This window comes from Aspergillus homomorphus, assembly GCF_003184865.1.
Source record: "Aspergillus homomorphus CBS 101889 unplaced genomic scaffold BO97scaffold_48, whole genome shotgun sequence".
Lineage (NCBI taxonomy): Eukaryota > Fungi > Ascomycota > Eurotiomycetes > Eurotiales > Aspergillaceae > Aspergillus > Aspergillus homomorphus.
The window spans coordinates 200,244-212,382 of record NW_020291934.1 but is presented as its reverse complement, the minus strand read 5'-3'; positions in this window follow the sequence as shown (position 1 = coordinate 212,382).

Genomic DNA, 12,139 nt, shown 5'->3' with positions numbered 1-12,139 from the left:
CCCCTAAATCATCATAATCAATTTTCTTAATTAGTTTGGCCTGATCTAACCCTTTTCAGTAAGTAAAACCAAGCTAAGCTAAGCCTAATCGGACTTGATTACTAAGTAAAAGATTACCTGGTTTTATTAAGAATTTGACCTCTCCGCGGATCGAACCCTTAACCAGGTTGATTGTGGGTAAAACTGTAAGGAAGAAATAATAGGATTTATTCAAAATAATAGCCAGTCAGCCAACATTACCCACAATCCCTGATTCAGGCCTGAATCAGGCTATTATGGACCCATTGACCCTAATTAAGTAATTGACTGCCTGAGGCAGGCTTGTAAGATCACCTGATCCTTACAATTAGTTTACTTAGGCTAGCTAGAGATTTAAATATTTAATAATAATTATATTTAAATAATTAATATAAATGATAAAAAAGACTTTATATATAATTTAAATTATATATCTCAATTTTTAAAGAGTCTAAATAAAATAAGAAACTTTTAATTTAATTAATTTATAAAGTATTTCAGTAGATATAAAAGCTTAATTCAAAGATATATTTAAATATATAAATATTTTAAAAATAATTTAAATATATCTTTATATTTATAATTATTAGAAGGATTATTGTGCTATATTCTTCATAATATAAATCTAGATCTAAATAAATTTCTTTAAATAAAATAAAATAAATAAATTTCCTAGTATTATTAAATTTATTTTGAAATAGCTAATAAATATAGAATTCTTGAAATATTAGAATAATAATTTATATTTTAGCAATACAGTTTTGATAAGATTTATATATATAGAAGTATATAATCCAGAAGTAATGAAATATATTAAAATAATTTATTTTCTAGAGAATTATATCTTACATTTTTATAATACTAATATCTTAATAATACAATAACTTATATAATCATATAATTAATTAGTAAAATCTAGTTAATAGTCTAATTATATAAAATCTTAACAAACTTAAACTTATATTTAAGAATAATCTTTCTTTTAATATTCAATAAATTCAAAATATTAATATTATTTAAGTAGAAAAATAAGAAAGAATCTAAGAAAAGCTTTAAAAAACTTTAATTTAATATTTATATTTTTAAATTTTCTAAAAAGTGATAAGGGATTATTTAAATAATAGTTTAATATCTTAAAAATAATTATAATATTATTTATATATATTTTTAAAAAGATTTCTTAAATTTCTAAAGAGTTGAATCTATTTAAATAATATATATAAAATATGAAATTAATAAATTCTTTAATAATAATATAGAAGAATTTCTATTCTTTACATATAATAACTATAAATTAATTTTAGTAAATTAAAAATATTAGTTATTAATAAAAAATAAATAATATCTATTATAATAATATAAAAATAATTTTTTATCATATAAAAAACATCTGTCTATATAAAAATTAGATAAAGATTTAGCTTAGTTTTATAATTAATAATTTTTAAATTAAAAATGAAATATTTTTTCACTTCATTATTTATTTATCTTTAGATAATAAATACTACATATGCAGATAGTATATATATTTTAATATAAAATAATTTATTTAATAATATATAAGAAATTAAAAATTAAATTAATAATAATTCTTCTATATTCATAAAATCAATAAATTTAAATTTTATATTTAATTATATAATCTTATTATATATACTTTAATAATATATATATCTACTAGTTCTTTAGAATATAGATAGTTCTGATATTAAAAATAAAAAATAAAATCTAAATATTATAGAATATAATAAATCTTATAAGAACCTCTTAATTACCATTTTAATAAATAAATATATTACTAAAAATACTAGTATTTTCTTTTTATAAATCTTATACTTTATCTTTATAACAGTATTCAGTATTTCTAAATATTTCTACTATTTTATACCATTTTTAATAGAATATTTAATTGAAAATTCTATTCTAGAAACTCTTTTAAAGAAATTATTATTTCTCTATATTTTTACTAAATAACTTTATCTTGCATATACTAACTGTAATAATTAATAATATATTATAATTTTTAAATATATATTTTATATATCATTAAGAAATAATATAGTTTTTGTATTATTTTCTATTATTTTTATTATTTTTATATTAAGAATATATTACTCTATATTTTATAATATATCTTTTTATATAATTACTAGTCTATAATATTAATAGATTAATTTATTTTATTTATCTAGATTATAGATTATTAAATTTATTAATTTTTATTTTTATTATTAAATCTTAGCTCTAGTTATCTAATTAGTTAAGTAAATTTATATATAATAATATATTTTTTTTTAATAATACTAAGAAATTATTTAGTTTTTATTTTAATATTAATTTTTTTATTTTATTATCTTAATTCTTATTTATTCTAAATTTCTAAATTATCTATTTTTATATTATATATTATATATTATTTTTTATTATTATTAGTTTTTTAATAATATCTTTATATTAGAATTACTATACTAGTTAATATATATTTATATAAATATTTTAAATTAGCTTAAATATTAAACTAATAGTAATATTCTTTTAAATATATTATTTTATATTTAAAATATTTTTTTATTATTATATAAATATATATTACCTGAAATCTTAGATATTACTAAATTAAATATATAATATATAATTAATATTTTTAACTATAAACTAATTATTTAATAAATAATAAATTATTTAGATTATAAATATAAAATTTTTTTAAGTAATATTTTTTAAATAACTTTATTAAAAATTAGATTTTATTAATTTAAGTTTTAATTTATATTCTAGATATTTTTTATATTAATAATACTAAGTTATTCTAATATATTTTTATAAAGTTATTATATAGTTCTATAATTAAATATTTATATATTAAAAAATAATATTTAAAATATAATTCTCTATAGATTAAAAAATTTAGAATTAAGTTAATTATTTTAGAATATTTATATATTTCTAAGTTAATTAATTTTATTATTAATTTTAACTATTTATATTTATTATTTTTATATTTATTATATTTTTATCTGATATTTAGAAAAATATTAGATTTAGAAATATATTTAAGAATAAACTTAATCTAAATCTCTAAAATATTAATTATATATAATAAAAACTTGTTTTTTTAGTTATTAAAAATATTTTTATAAATAAGAATTTTAAATTAAATTAATTAGTCTAATCTTTTAAATTAAGAATATATATATTAATATTATTATTTAAAAATAATTTATTTATAATTATAATAATAACTAGAAATTTAATTATAATTTTTTATTAATAATAATATAGTATTTATTATAATTTTAGATTAATTTAATAAAATAAATATAAATATATATAATATAAATTTATAATTATATTAATTCTAAAAAATTAAATTTATATTAATTTTATTTTTATTATTTTATAAATTTTGTGGTTCTTTTTTTTTTAATTAAAATTTTAATAATTCTAGAAATAAGATATTTATATTAATAAGATTTTTAATTTTAATATCTAAATTTTATTCTAGATTTTCTTAGAAATAACTAAATATATATAATTTATATAAAGAAAATAAAATTAAAAAAATAAGTTTTTTTTATTATAATATAATATTAAGTAAAGTTATATATTAAAATAATAATATAATATATTATAAAAATATTAATATATTTATCTATAAAATTAAAAATATAATTTAATATTATAAAAAAATAATTAAATTATATTTATAAATATATATTTAAAATAACTTTTATATAAATTACTACTAGTTTAATTAAATATAAAAAATAATTTATTATTATAATTACTTTTATTAATAAATAAATTAAAAATTTTTTTTAAAAGATTTAAGTCTAGTTTATATATTATAATAATTAAAATAAATATCTTATATTATAGTATATTTAATATTTAAATAAATTAATATATTAGATACTTTATCTAAAAATTTATTTAATATATTTAAATTATTTTAATTAAAGATATTTTTACTAGTAAATTTCTTATAATCTTAAATTAATAAATATATAATTAAAAAAATCTAGTTTAAATTATTTAATAAAATTAAAAAATTCTAGTTAATTCTTTTTAAAAATTTTTTAAATTTTAAAATCTTATAATTAATTTTAATTCTATAAAAAATTTAAAAATAGTATTAATAATAAAAGTTAATTAAATTAAAATTAAAATTAAAATTTTAGTATTATTAATATTTTTCTTAATATTTATAAATATAATTAATATTAGTAATAATTATAAATAAATTAAAATAATTAATAGTATAATTAGTTATAATATTTATATTAATAATTATAAAATAATTAGTAGTAATAACTAAATATTTTAATAATAAATAATAATTATTAATTTTAAAATTATAGTTAATATTAGCTTTATTATAATTAAAATTAATAATTTTAAAAATATTAATTTATAAATAATAGTAAAGAAAATAATAATTAATAATTTAATTAATAGAAAAAATATATATATATTATTATTAAATTTATTTTTTATTTTAAATAAAGTTAATATACTAGTTATTTTATAAATTATTTATATAATTTTTATAAATATTTATATTAATATTCTAATTATAATATATCTTATTTTTAATTATATAAATAATCTAAATAATTATTTTTATTTATATTTTTATATATAAATTTTTAGTTTAATTTATTTAAAGATTTATTTTAGAATTACTAGTACCCTAATTAGAATTATATTATAAAATATAATAAATTTATTAAAAAATTATATAATAATAATTTAAATAAAAATATAAAAAAAAATATATATATACTAGTTATTATTAAAAATACTTTATTTAAAAATTTTAATATATAATATAATACTAGAAATTCTAAGTTATCTATTTTTTATAATAAATATAATATTTTTTATTTTAGAATATTAGTTATATAATTATATTTTTTATTATTTTAAATAATTAATTTAAAGTATTTTAACTAAATATTTTTTTAATAAATCTATTATATAATTTAATTAATATAATTAGAAATATAGTAATTCTAATAAAATAAAGTTATTATATATTTAATATTTTATAATTATAAAAATAAATTTTAATAATATTAATTTATATATATTAATATTTTTAGATATTAGATATTTATTTATAATTATTAATATTAATTTAGTTTAATTTATTTCTAATATAATTTAATATTTTATTATTATAATTTTAAATATTTATAAAATTAATTTATTCTATTATCTTAAAAAATTTATTAAATTTAAAACTTATTTTTCTTAAGTAAAAAATCTAGACTTAATTATTTTTATATATATTTATACTATAGTTAAGATATATTTTATTAAAAAAATTTAATTAAATTTACTTATTAATACTAATATAATTAATTATAAAAATTAAATTATATTAATATAATTATACTATAATTTTCTTTTCTAATTTCTATATATATAAAATATAATTAAATTAAAATTTTTATTTATATAATTTAATTTATTATTATTTTTATAATTTCAAAAAAATATATACTAATTAAAATATAGATTAATATTATAAATATTAATTAAATTTTTAGATTTAAAAATAATACTAGAATTTCTTTATATACTTATATTATAAATATTTTATTATTTATTAAGATAATTAATAAAATTTTATATTTAATAATAATTAGTAATTATATATATTTTAAAATATAAAAAAATAATAATTATATAATTACTTATTTAATTAAAGATTATATAAAAAAATTTTATTATTTTATTTTAAAAGAAATTTTTATTTTATTTTTTAAATATTTATATCTTAATAAATTATAATAAATAAATATTACTTTATTTTATTAAGATTTTTAATACTATAAAAAATCTAGTTTTATCTATATAAAAATATCTTTATATTTTTAAATATTCATTTTTTATTAGAAATTAAGATTTTTAGAAATAATATTATAAAACTTTTAAAAAAAATTATAATATATAAATAAAATAAAAAAAAAACTATAATATTAAAATTTTTTTAAAGTTTTTAGTATTTAAATATTTCTAAATAATTTAAATCTAATATAATTTATATTTTTAAATAATAATAAATTTAAATATTTTATTTAAAAATTTAGTATTTTTTTTAATATAATTAAAAAATATTTAATATTATTTTTAATTTTTTATATAAAATAAAAAAAAATTTTATAATAAAATATTTATTTATTATATATTTTATTTTTATAATTAAAGAATATACTAATAAAATTTATAAAAATTATATAATTATATAATTATAAAAAATAATTTTAATATATATCTAATTTTAGTATATAAAGAAATTTCTTTAATAATTTATAATTATAATTATATTAATATTATTATTAGTATCTATTTTTTTTATTAATTATTAATATAATTAAAATATTAAAATTATATTATAGATATTTATTATAATTTAAAAATTTCTTATAATTATAAAATTTATAAATTCTATTTTTTATATATAAAGATAAATAAATCTTATTTTTATTAAATTTTTAAAAATTCTAATTATTTATAAAGAGTTTTTAGAATTTTTAAAAATATAAATATTAAATTTAAATTTATTAAGATTTTTTTAATATTTTTATTTATAATATTTTTAAAATAATATATTAATATTTTTATACTATTTATTTTTAAAGAGATAATTAAAATAATTAGAATTTTAAAATTATATTATATTTATTAAATTAAAGTATTATCTTAGTTTAACTAGATAATTAAAAAATTTTATTATTTATTATATTTAAAAAACTACTTTTTATAGGATAAAAGAATCTTTATATTTAAAATATATTTAAAAATTAAGTTTTAGAATATCTATATTTATAATAAAAATATATATTAAAAATAGTTTTTACTAGTAATATAAATAAAAATATTAAATATATAATATTTTATAAATTAAATTTAGTAATTTTAGAAAATTTATATATTTTAAATTTATAAAATATTAGTTATTAATATATTAGAATAGAGGTTTTTTATTAAATATATTTAAATTCTAATATAAATAGATATAAGTTTAAAAAACTTAAAGCTTTTTTAAAATATTATATTTATAAAAAATATATATTATAGATTATATATTATTTAAATTTATAAATAAAACTAATTTTTTTAATATTAAAAATATTTTTAAATTCTTAGATTTTAATATAAAGAATTAAATAAAAAATAAAATATTAATAATTTTAAATAAATATCTATTATTAATTTATATTATATAATATTTAAATATAATATTTAAATTTATATTTATTATAGCTATTTTAAATAAATAAAAAATTAAATTATTTATATTAATAAATATATTTTTATATAATAATTAAGAATAGTATTATTATTTTAAATAATATTATATTTATATTTATTAATAAAATAAATAAGGTTTTTTTATTTTTACTATTATTTATTAAATTATTATCAGCTTATATAAATAATTATTTATTTTATAAATTTTTAAAAATAATATATAAATAAATATTAATTTATTTTTATAAATTAATAAATTAATTATAAGAATTCTCTATATATATAAAATAAACTAAATATATTATATTATAAATAAATTAATTAATTAACTTAATATTTATATTATTAAAATTATAATATATATAATTAAGCTTTAGTATTCTAAGAATATACTTAAAAAAATAATTATATATAATTTTTTTATTTAATTTTTTTTAAGAATTATTTTAGTAATTAAATTCTTCTTTAATTTAATAAGATTGAAAATAAATTGTATTAAAGTTATTTTATATAAATAAATTTAAAGATTTATATTAATTTTTTTTATTATTATATTTATAAAAGTTAGAAATATAGTTAATAAATATATAAATATTTTTATAATAGATCTTATAACTAAATCCTTTAATTAATTTATTCTTATTTTGTTTAAAATAAAAGAAATTAATATCTTTTAATTTTAATATTTTATAAAGATATAATATAGATATTATTCTTAATATTATTATTTTTATTATTCTAACTAATGTCTTGATAGGTATAATTACAGTTATCTTATTTATAATTTCAAAGAATATTATTAATATGTTATTTTATTATTATTATTTATATTATTAAAGCATCTAAAAAACTTTATATAATTTCCCGAGAATTCAGTCTAGAAAAAAAACTAGATATTATAATTCACTTTAGTAAAAGAATATCTTTAGTAAAGTAAAAATTCTATTTTAAGAATAAATTTAGTATATAGATATTCTAGCTTAATAACTTTAGTAGAATAAATAGTAATTTTAGTAAAATCAATAACAGATTCTATAAAATAATACTACTATTTATAAAGATATTTATATTAAAAAATTCTAAGGATATACATACTTAATATAAATATTTTCTAATAAATTATTTTATAATGATTATAGAGAATTATCTTTTAATAAATAAAAAAGAATATCTTATCTGTAATAATAATAGAAAAATAGATTACATTTTAAATATATTTTAAATAAGGATATGGTAAATATAAAAATATTTAATACTTAAAAAATTAAGAAAAATAAATATTTAGTACTACTAGTAGATATAGATTTATATTTATAAGTAATTAAAGAAGATTTAGAAAACTTAAGAATATTTTATTATCTTAATATAGTTAAAGAGTTTTTAAAAATTCTAGCATATTGAAATACTCTAGTATAATAAAATTTAATACTAGAATTTCTAGTATATCTATATTTATACAATGTAAAATTAATATTATAATTGCGATGCGCATAAGCGCGGAGCCCTATATTAAGTCCTGCTTCTCAGAGGACTCCTGAACTGTATTTTAATTAGTCAGTTATTACGCTTCTAATTAATTAATATAAAATAAAACTATTTAGATAAGATTTAGTCTTGGTAAAAAATACTTATGAAATTATATATTCTATTATTATTTACTATATTAACAAGAGATGATGTTTAGTAAAAGATCTTATTTACTTATTTATTTATTTATTTAGATACTTAGTAGAAAATACTTAGTAGAAGGCCTTACTACTTCACTTATTTACTTATTTATTTATTTATTTATTTATCAATTCATTTATTTACTTGATAAGAGGCATTTAGTAGAATATACTTAATAAAAAGTCTTACTTACTTACTTATTTATTTATTTATTTATTTAGGGAGAGAGGTACTTAGTAAAAGAATTTATTATTTTATTTACTTATTTACTTAAGAAAAGATACTTGTAGTGAACCTTGGTTTACCTAAGGATTCTACTACTTAATATTCTTATTACCCTCTATACTATCTTAATAGAAGACTTCTTAAATCTTTAAATTTTAATTATTCCTAAAGATTATTTCTAATTTAATCTTCTTATATTATATTTCTCAGCTTAAGCTATTAATTATTATAATATATAATAATATATCCTAGTTCTTTATTATATAAGATATTATATTATAATCTATACTAGTTAAATATTATTTCTTTTTCTAATTTCTATATTTACCTGTTTCTTTATTTATTATATACTAGATTTTTTATATTAATATCTTCTCCTACCTAGTTAATTATATAGTTTTTTATATTAATATATTTTTTATTTTTTTATTCTGTTTATTATATCTACTTCTACTTATTATAAATATTTGAATTTTAAGTTTTAATTTATTATTTTTACTCTAACCCTGATTTATTTATTCAATTATTTAATTTATTATATTATTTATATTTTAAATTAATATATTAATTTAAAATTTAATATTATTTATATTTTTTTTCTATAAATTCTTTTTTTATACTATATTCAATATTTATTTAGTATTATTTTTATTCATTTATTATTTATTATATTTATTTATTAATTATATTTTATATTATTAGTTCTTAATATTAATTTTAATATTTTTAAGTTATTATTTAATTATTTTTAGAATTAATTTACTAAATTATTAGCTACTATATATCTAATTTTTAATTTTTTTTAAAATATTTTAATATTAATTTTTTATAATAAACTTATTATTTATTTATTATTATATTTATTTTTCAATTTTAAAAATATTATACTTATCTTATTTTCTAGAGTATTAATAAATCTATATTATATAAAAATCTTAATTTTTTTATTAAATTTATTAATTATTTTTATATATCTAAGCTATACTTTAATTAGTTATTAAATCTAAATTTCTAGTAATTATCAAAGTTTTTTATTAAGTTAAAATAATTACTGAAATATATATATTCTAGAGTTTTAATTATACTAAAATAATTAATTATATTTTTATTATAAATAATAATATTTATTTTTATATTTTATTTTATATTAGTTAAAGAATTTAGTAGCTTAATTATATTAATTCTAAATTTTATTATATTAAAACTAAAATTAATTAATTCTATTATTTTTAAGTAATATAATATTAGTATTCTTAATCTAAATATATTCTATATTACTTAGTATTTTAATATTCTAATTAAACTATTTATTAATTAAATATTTTAAAAATCATTTACTAGTTTTATTTTTTATTTTAAATTTTTTTATACTATATTACTCTCTAGAACTTATTGTAAATTTATTACTTAATTTAAATAAGTATTTATTTTATTAAAATAAATAAAAATATTATCTAATATAATTTTTAATATAGTTTATTATAATTAATTAAGATTACTAGAAGTATTATTAAATATTTTTATAATATTTATAATATTAGATATATTAATATAGTAAAACTAATATAATTTATATATTAAATACTTAGAATATTTAATAATATATTAGAATACTAGTATAGAAATATTTTTAATTATATCTTTAAAATTATTAATTAATTTAATTTTAATATATTTAGTTAATTTAATAATACTATACTTATTATCAGTATTAATATCTATTAAAGAAATAATAAAATATAAGAATATTTATAAGTTATAATATTTTTATAAAATTTAATAGATTTTATAAATTTTTAAAAATATTTTTCAGAATATTCTTTATAATATTTGAATAATAGTTATTTAATATAACTATAAATAAGATAAAAGAATTTTTAAATACTAATACTTTACCTGGTAATAGTAATAATAATTAATATATTAAAAATTATTCTAATAATTATATAAATCCTTAGAATTTTAATATAAATAATTAAAGTTTTTATTATATAAAAAACCTTAAGTCTAAAGAAATTAGTTACTTTTATTCTAATTTTATTCTTAAATAAAGTTATAAAGTAAATTAGTAAAGAGATATATTATAAAAATATTCATATTTTTATTAATTATATTTATAATAATATTTAATACTATAGAGAACTTATAGATAAATTAAATTTATAAATTTATATATATAATATAATTTCTATATAGTATATTACTAGTTTTATTAAATAAAAAAAATTTTATAAGTAATATACTATTAAATAATAAATAACTTAATAAATTAAAAAAATACTTTAAATTAAGTTTCTGTATAATAATAATAAAATTAAATATTTTATTTTATAGAATAAATAATATATAAATTAATTTATTTAAGAGATAATTTATTATATCTATATTATTTATATAATTAATTTATCTTAATGATTAATCTATATCTAGAATTACTTAAATTTGTATTTTTATATATAATTAATATATCTAAATAAAAATATTATAATTAATAAATTTTTTAAATAGTTTAATATATAATAATATAACTAGAAAACCTTTATTTATATTATCTAATATAAAAAGTATTCTGGATTTAAATTTTAAGAAATCTATAAATTCTATATTTATTGAAAATTTAATAAACTTTCTAAAGAATTTTAGAAATAATTTTAAATACAATAAAAATTATAATTAATAATTATATTAGAATTAATAAAATAACCAGAACCTGAACTAGTAATTAAATAATTATTAATAATTTTAATAATAGTAGTAATAAATAATCTTATTCTTATATTTTATATTAATTCTAGGATATATATATTTTCTAATAGATTATAATAAATGATCCTTTATTTATTTTTAAATATTTATTAGTCTTAGAATAATAATAATAAATTTTAAAAAAATTAATATTAATACAAATTCTAAAATTTAACTTCTAAGTTATTCTAAAAGAATTAATGAAAATAATAAATATATT